Here is a 9,355-nt window from a genome sequence, read left to right on the forward strand (position 1 = left end):
AAATATTTCTGTTGGAAATTTTATTGGGATTGCATTGAATCTTTAAATCAATTTGCAAAGAATAGACATCTTAATGATAATTAGTCTTCCAATACATTAACATGGAATAGTCTTCCATTTATTTACATCTTCTTTGGTTTCCTTTAGCAATGTGTAATTTTCTGTGTACAGATCCTTTACATCATTAGTTAAGTTTATTCCTAGATATTTGATTCTTTTACTTGCTATTGTAAATGGATTTTTTTTTCTTGATTACTTCCTCAGACTGCTCATTATTAATGTACAGAATCACAACTGATGTTTGTATGTTGATCATATATCCCACCACCTTACTTACTTATTAGCTCTAGAAACTTTGTTGTAGATTTTTCAGGACTTTCTATGTATAGGATCATGTCATCTGCAAATAGTGAAAGTTTTACTTCTTACTTTCCAATTTGGATGTCTTTTATTTATTTCTCTTGCCTATGTGCTTGAGCAAGTACTTCTAATACAATGTTAATTAAGAGTGTTGACAGGGGGCATTCTTGTCTCATCCAGATTTTAAAAGGAAAGCCTTTAGCCTTTCACCATTGTGTATGATGTTAGCTCTGAGTTTTTCATATATGTCCTTTATCATGTTGATGAAGTTTCCTTCTAATCCTATCTTTTGAAGTGTTTTTATCAGAAAAGGATACAGGATTTTGTCAAATACCTTTTCTGCAGTGATAAAGATGATGATGTGATTTTTTTCCCTTCAATCTGTTAATGTGTGGTGTATTACATTAGTTGATTTTCTCATGTTGAACCATCCTTACATAACTGGGCTAAAGCCCACTTTATCATGGTGTGTATTCTAATTGATGTGTTGTTGAATTCAATTAGCCAGTATTTTGCTGAGGATTTTTGCATGTAATTTCTTTAGAGAGATTGGTCTGTAGTTTTCTTTTCTTGTAGTGTATTTATGTGGCTGCAGTATGACAGTGACATTGGCTTCATAGAACAAGTTAGGTAAGGTTCACTTCTCTTCAAGTTTCTGGAAGAGGCTGAACAGAATTGGTATTAGTCATTTCTGGAATGATTTGTGGAATTCACCTGTGAAGACTTCTAGTACTGGGATGTTTTTGTTTGGGAGGTTTTTTTTATTATTATTATTAAGACCTTTATTAACAGGTTCTTGTAGTTTGTTGACTTTAAAAAAAAATCAAGTTGTAAAATTTTATTACAAATTAAAAATTATGGCATATCTGGTCATAACTTAACCAGATATAAAAACAATTTAAATATTTTTAAAGGTATATTGAGTAAAACCAGGCTTTTTAAAAAACATGTTTGTCATTATCAAAGAGACATCTTTAGGTAAAAATAATAAAACCCTTACTGAATAGATAATGCAGATAGTTCTAGTTATTTGGCCAATGGGCAAAAAACAAGCACTTAAGGTGTTCAGCTCCAATCTTTTTTCATTCCTTATTGCTGAAATTTTATATTCATTTAATCTTGTTGGATGACTAAATTGGACAATGTAGAGATGATAACCTGGCATTTACTCTTCCCTGTCCTGCTCAGCCTCAGGTGCAGACAAATTCTAAGATGGTGGATTGGCTGCTTTTGTGTCTTTGCCATCTTGTGGTTAGGGTTTCCTGGGTGTCTGTATTGGTAATTGCAGTTACAGTGGTACCAATGAAGTGGCTGCTGACCTTGGGTCTCATCTTGATTTTCCTTGTCATTTCATTGCCACCCTCTCTAAGCTGTCTTTGGCAAGAAGGGTCCCATGGAATTGTGTTCTATAACCTCAATACATATTCTGTCTCACTGGTCTCCCTTGTTCTCCTGCACCCTGGTTGTCAGCACCCTTCATCATTTCTCCTTTTTCAGGATGGCTGAAATACGGTGGTTAATTCCCATAGACTCTCTGCATATAATAGGGTGGAAATTGTCTCTTGCAGTAGGGCTGGTGTTGTTGGACTTGATATTTGGGAGCACTCTCTGATCCCTCATTCTTTTCCCCACTCTCACTATTCTGATAATTTTGCTTGTAATTGCATATAGGACTTCTATGACATTGGTAATGTCTACAATGATTACAGTCTCCTGCATATTTACTGCTTTGCACAGAAACAAAGGGCCTGTGATGTTTGCTGCCTCCATCCCCTTTCCTTTTTCAACAACATCAAACTCCATATTCTCTCCATCTCCTACACTACAAAGCTACTTCCTGGGGTTATTCTTTTTTGTGGCAGTCTGGTGTACAAACACATCTTCTTTGCTGTCATTCCTATTAATGAAACCATATCTGCTTCTTACATTGAACCATTTCACTGTTCCCAAAACCTTTGTTGCAATTACCTTCTTGTCTCTGCTGGCAGGTACCAGGCTGCCTGGGATGCCACTCTCTGAGCCACTGCCCATGGTTCCACACTTAGTGTTGACAACACTGAGGGAGAAAATGATGGGTGGCTGATGAGTCTCTGCCTTGCTGCTCATGGTTGCAGTGATGGTGGCTGGGGTCAGCTACAGCAGCTGCAGCTCCTCCCAAAGCGTGATGGTAATGAGGCCATCAGTAGCTGTGGGGTTGCTCAGGGCTCTCTGAGGTCCACTGTCCACTTCTGCTACGAATTATATTGTTTGGGAGGGTTTTGATGATTAGTTAAGTTTCACTACATGTAATTGTTCTGTTGCATTCTTCTATTTCTTCTTTTATCGATGTAGATTGCATGTGTGTTTCTAGAATTTCATCAATTTCATCTGAATAGTCCATTTTGTTGGCATACAAATTTTCAAAGTAACCTCTTATGACAATCTGTATTACTGTTGGGTCAGTGGTGATATCCTGTCTCTCAGTTTGGATTTTTAAAATTTGCATCTTCTGGTTTTTTTTTTTAGTAGTATAGCTAAAGGTTTGTTAATTTTATTAATCTTTTCAAAGAACAAGTTTTTGGTTTTGTCAATTCTTTCTAATGTTTTTTATTCTCAATTTCATTTAATTATGCTCTAATCTTTGTTAATTCCTTCCTTCTGTTTGTTTTGGGATTCATTTGTTGTTCTTTTCCCAGTTATTCCAGGTATGCTGTTAGGTCTTTTATTTTAGATCTGCTTTCTTATTATTTATGACTATAAGTTTCCCTCTCAGCACTGATTTAGCTGCATCCCATAAATCTTGATATGTCGTGTCCTCACTTTCATTCACTTAGAGGTAGTTACTGATTTTCTGGCAATTTCCTTCTTGACTCACTCATTTTTTAGAGTGTGTTGTTTAACTTCCATATCTTTCTGCTTATTCCAGTTCTTTGTCCTTTATTCATTTCTAGCTTGAATCTGTTGTGGTCAGAGAATGTGCTTTGTATATTTCAATTTATCTAAATTTGCTGAAACTTGTTCAGTGACCTAGCATGTGGTTTATTCTGGAGAATGATCCATGAGCATTCAAGAAGAATGTATATCCTGCTGCTTTTGAATTTAATGTTCTACATAAGTCCATTATGTCTAGTTCCGTAATGTATTTTTCAAGGTCTCTGTTGCTTTATTGAGCCTCTGTTGAGATGTTCTGTCTAATGGTGATAATGATGTATTAAAGTCCTCCACTATGATTTTAGAGGCATCTATTTCTCTTAATTTTGCCAGTATTTGCCTCAAGCATTTTGGGGCTTTCTGGTTATATTCATAAATATTTGCTTGTTCTTTCTTCTTGATTGAGCACCCATTTTATTACTATATATGGGCCTTCATTGCCTCCTGCCCTTTTTTGGTTCCTGTTTACAAGTAAAATCCTTTTCCAGCATTTCACTTGCAACCTATTTGTGTCCCTGGATATAAGGTGAGTTTCTTTTAGACAGCACATAGATAAATCAAATTTCCTTATCCATTCTGCTCATCTGTGTCTTTTGATTAGAGCGTTTAATCCATTAACACTCAGTGTTGTTACTGTAAAGGCATTATTTACTTTAGCCATTTTTTTCTTTAGGCTTATGTATGTCATACTGTATTTTAATTTATCTTTTTAGTTATACTTACCAATAATCTTCCTTTCTACACTTGCCTCTAAACCCCATCTTCTGTTTTTTCCATTCAAACTTGTAGAACTTCTTTTAATATTTCTTGAAGGGCAGGACTCTTGTTGACAAATTCTCTCAATTTCCATTTATTTATGAATATTTTGAACTCTCCCTTATTTTTTAGGAGGTATCAGGAATTGAATCCATGATATCGTACATGTGAAATGCATGCGCAATCACTGAGCTACATCTCTCCCTCATTTTTGAATGACTTTTTTTTTTTGCTGGATGCAGAATTCTTGGCATGGCAGTTGCTTTTCTTTCAGCACTTTACTTATATCATAGCACTTCCTTCTCACCTCCATTGTTTCAGATGAGAAATCATAATGTAATCTTATCAACTTCCCTTATGTGTGATGGATCTCTTTTCTCTTGCTGCTTTAAGCTTTCTCTGTCTTGAGCCTTTGATAAGTATGTGTCTCAGGGTAGGTCTGCTAGGATTTATTTTGCTTGGAGAATGCTGCACTCCTGAACATGTATATCCATGTCCCTCATAAGAGTTGAGAAATTTTCAGGCATTTTTTTTTCAGACACACTTTTCTTGTCCCTTTGGAATGCCCATAATATGTATTTTATGCACTTCATGTTGTCATTCATTTCCCTGTTTATTTATTTTTTTCCATTTTTTCCCCATATATGTTCTACGATCTGTTTGATTTTGGATGGCCTATCTTTGACATCACTAATTCTTTCTTCTGACTGTTCAAACCTGCTTTTATGTGCTTCTAGCATATTTTTAATTTCTTGCATTTGTCTTTCATCATTGTAGTATCATTTAAGTATGTTTACAATTGGTTCTTTCTGGTTCCCAATTGTCTTCTTGATATCCTTTATCTTTTCCTTCATTTCCTTGAGTTGATTGAGAATATTTGTTTAGACATCCTTGATTAGTTGTTCCATATTGTGTGTCACTTCCTGCACTTTAGTTTGTTCATTGGACTAAGCCATGACTTCTTGTTTCTTAGTATGGCTGGTAATTTTTTGCTGATGTTTAGACATCTATCTTGATGGACTTAATCAGTAGGTTAGCTTCTCTTTCTAGTCTGTTTTATATTTGTTTGGTTTTGTGTTAGAAGTCCTCTTTATTGCTTGAGTCAATGTATTCTATATCCTTGTAGTTTCCCATGTTCAATAGAAAAAATATTAGTTCCACAAAATAGGAAAGAAAGAAGAGCAAAAAGAAAAGAAAATTTAAAAAAAAGAAGAAAGGAAAAAGAACTAAAAGGAGACAGAAAAAATAAATAATGAGAGGGAAACAGTAATCAGGAATAAAATTTTAAAAGGTGAAAAAAGAAACAGGAAAAAATAAAATAAAATAAAGCAGAAGTCTAGATAAGTGAGAGGAAATAATGAAAAGCAAAACATGGAAAGGCAGGCAGGAAGAAAAGAAATGAGCAAAAGTGAAAGAAAGAAAAAATAAAAAGAAAGGAAAGAGAAAAAAGAGGACAAAATAAATTTAAAAATAAGACAAAAGGAGGGAAAAAGAAAAAGAAGGAAAAGAGAAAAGACAACATTCATAGAGAAGAAAGAAATGAAGAAAAAAGAAGAAATGAATATAAGATTGAAGAGAAAAAGAAACAGGAAAACAAAATAAAAGGAAACAAAAATCTGTTTCTCCCTCTCAGCACACCAGGACCTTCTAGGCTTCTCCTCTCATGCTACCTGTTTTGGCTAATCTATCACCCCACAAAAAATAAAATAAAAAATATAAAATAAAGCCTCCCTCTCAGGCTACCAGCAACTCACTAGTCTACTCCTCTTCAGCTGCTTGTACCTGCCAATCAGTCACCCCACAGCCTGTACCTGGATTAAAAAAAGAAAGGAAAAAAAGGAAATAGGAAAATAGAGAGGGAGAAAAACAACAAAAACTTCTGGCTAATTTCCCTTAGGACCCTCAGCAGCTCACCCAGCTCTCCCCTTCCGTAAACAAGCTTGGCACAGGACCACCTGTGGGATTGCTTCTCAGCTGCTCCATCTCCTTCAGGGCCTGCTTTGTGACTCTCCTTTCCCCAGGGCTAGATGGGCAGTTTTGCTCTCTCCCTGGCTAGCTGGTATGCTCCCTTCTTCTCTGTGACTAGGTAGTGCCCTCCCTTCTTCTCCTTGGTTAGCTGGGTAGCTCCCTTTTTCCCTGGTGACCAGCTTGGACCACTTCAATGCAAACTACCCTCACCTGTCACCCTGTGCCACCCCAGCTCCCCTTATGCCCATCAAGCCTGCCTACCTTTCCACAGTTTCTAGAGGAAGAGTACAGTCTGCTGTTCCCTACTCTGACATCCTGGATCCACCTCAAATTTGTTCTTAATTTCCCTTGAGATTTCTTGTTTGATTCATGTATTACTTAGAAGTGTGCTGTTTAATTTCCAAATGTTTGAAAATTACCTATCTATCATTTGTTATTTAATTCCACATTGGTTTGAGAACATTATTTTATTATTTCTGTTTTTTGCATTTGCTAAGATGTTTGTTATGGACTAAAAATATTCTGTCTTAGTGAATGTGTCATGTGCACTTGAGAAGAATGTGTACCCTGCTATTGTTGAATGGAGTATTCTATAAATGTTAATTAGATCAAGTTGATTGATAGATTACTTTGGGTCACTATATCCTCACTGAATTTCTAATGACTTTATCTTTGAATTACTCAACGAAGAGTGTTGAAATCTCTAAATATAATCATGGATTTGTCTATTCTTGTAGTTCTGTCAGGTTCTACCTTTTTATCTTGATATTCTTGGTAGTTGGAAGCAAATTTACTCTTTTTATTTTTTTTGTAGACTTGAACTCCATATTATCACATAATACTCCATTTATCCCTGAAAATTCATCTTCTTTCAAGTATGTTTTTTCTGAAATTAATGCTGCTACCCTGACTTTGCTTTTTTGATTAGTGTTATAATGGTGACTCATTCTGTAGGCCTTTACTTTTGCCTATTTGAGTCTTTATATGTAAAGTAGGTTTTATATAGACAAATATAATTTGTCTTTTTTATTATCCACTCTGATAATATCTTTCTCTTAATTTTTGTATCTAAATCATATTTAAAGTGATTATTCATATAGTTGAATTAATATATACAATATTTTCAGCTGTTTACTATTCATTGCATTTGATTTTCTTCACCCCCCTTGACTTTTCTGCATTCGCTGTTTTTATGGTATATTTTATATGATTCCATATTCTTTCATCTCTTTGCCCATCAATATGCCCCCCCCCTTTATTTTTTTAAGTATTGGGGTTGGGTATTGAACCCTGGACCTCATAAGTGGGAAGCAGGCACTCTGAGAAAGTCCAGCTCCCCAAGTTGGTGTATTAGTTTGTTTGCTTGTTTGTTCTGTTTTTGTTTTTAGGAGGTAATGGGGATTGAACCCTGATCTCATATGTGGGAAGCAGGCACTCAACCACTTGAACTACATCCACTCCCAATATGCCTCTTTTAAAACAATCTTTCCTGGGACTTTTGTGTTTGCAATATACAATTTTTAACTTCTGAGCCCAGTTTCAAATAACATTATATCTCTCCATAGGTAGTGGAGTGACCTTTTATGAGTTTGCCTAGTTTCTCCTTCTTGTTCTTTATAATATTGCTTTTATTAGTTTTACTTGTCCATATTCTATAATTATGAAATGCATTGTTACTATTATTACTTTAAACAAACTTATCTTTTAGAATAATTATGAGTAAGAAAAATAAAAGGTTTTATTTTACTTTGCAACTTATTTCTTCTCTGGTCCTCTTCCTTTATGTGGATACTCATTTCTGACCTATAGAATTTTTCTTCCCCAGAATTTATTTTTCTTATTTGATACATGGTATGTCTACTGAGGGTAAATTTTAGTTTTTCTTCTTCCTAGAACATCTTTATTTGTCCTCTTCTGAAGCATAATTTAGATGTCTATTGAATTGTTTACTGTTGGCTCCACTCTCCCAGTAATTCAAATGTTTCACTACACTTTTACCTTGTTTTTTTGGTTTCTAAAGAGAAATATACTATATTTTTTACCCTTATTCGTCTGTAGGTATGGTGTCTGTCCTTATTCATTTGTGCAGTTCTTTATATTTGTTGTGCTTATTATGCTCTGAGCTTTCTGGATCTATGGTCTGTTGTCAAAACATTAATTTTGGGAAATTCTCTTTCTCCATCTGCTCTCCTGATTATGTAAGTTATATCCTTTGAAATTGTCCCACAATTCTTGAATGTCCTGTTCTACTTTTTCACTTTGGATTTAAGTTTAGGGAGCTTTTATTGATGTTTCCCTGAGACACTATTCTCTCCTTGCTCATGTCCTGTCTACTGGACATGGAGCCCATTGAAGTCATGCCTCACTTTTGTTAGAGTTTTTGATCTCAAGCATTTGCTTTTGACTCCTTAGGGTTTCCATTTCTCTGCTTAAATTGTGCATTTGTTTGGGCATTTGTCTACTCTTTTCTATTAAAGCTCTAACGTATTCAACATGACTATTTAAAATTGCTTGTATAGTAATTACAACATATGTGTTATATCTGCATTTATCCTGATACTTCCTTTCATTTTGAACTGATTTATTTTTTTTTTGGAGTTTTAGAATTCCTTATACATTTCTGGATGAAAGCTGGGCACAATATATTGGGTAATAAGAACTGAAGAATAGGCCTTTAGTATGAGGATTTATATTGATAGGTCTGTGGTAAATATTTTCTGTGAGTAGGAACCAAATGTTTTCAGTTCCTCTGAAATAATTATTTTTGTCTCTCTTGTTGACTGTGGCCTTCTCAACTGATTCCTCCTTAGAGATAATCTGCCTTTTGCAGTTTTTTTCATTTTCTGGCCTAGTTATTACTGGAGGCCTATTGGTAAGGGTGTAGGCCGTGAGGGAGAGGAAGGATTTAATTTTCTAATTAAATGTCATTACTGTAATGGGCCTGAGTCTCTGCGTCATGACTTGCACAAGTGTTTTATACTTTTTTGCTTTTTGTTTTTTTGTTTTATTCCCTCAGGTAAGACAGGAAGTCTGGTGGGGATGGGAAAGAGTAGTAATTGGGAAATACACTTATCGAGATAGGATTATGCTCTGTAAAAGTCTTTTTCCCTGAAGAATAGGTCTTCCTTATAGAATTGCTTGAACATATTTCAGGATGGTTACTCTATCCCTTTTTTTTCCAGACTATGAGAAGATTTTTGTCAGCTCTTCACTATTAGTCTGGTACATTTGCTAGAGAAAAGTACAAGAAATTTGACTCCTGCCTTAAATTTGAGGCCACCAGGAATTCTCTCTCTTCTTCCAGTGCACACTCAACCACCAGTAAGCTGTCAAAATTATCATTCAATTGTTCCTATCCTTT

General features: G+C 35.0%; 1 pseudogene; it reads right to left on the reverse strand.

Moving 5' to 3' along the window:
* Positions 1–1,567: 1,567 nt before the first annotated feature.
* Positions 1,568–2,466, reverse strand: LOC101429950 (Y-box-binding protein 1 pseudogene; annotated as a pseudogene).
* Between the last annotated feature and the right edge of the window lie 6,889 nt (positions 2,467–9,355).

Source organism: Dasypus novemcinctus, chromosome 12 (genome assembly GCF_030445035.2).
Source record: "Dasypus novemcinctus isolate mDasNov1 chromosome 12, mDasNov1.1.hap2, whole genome shotgun sequence".
Lineage (NCBI taxonomy): Eukaryota > Metazoa > Chordata > Mammalia > Cingulata > Dasypodidae > Dasypus > Dasypus novemcinctus.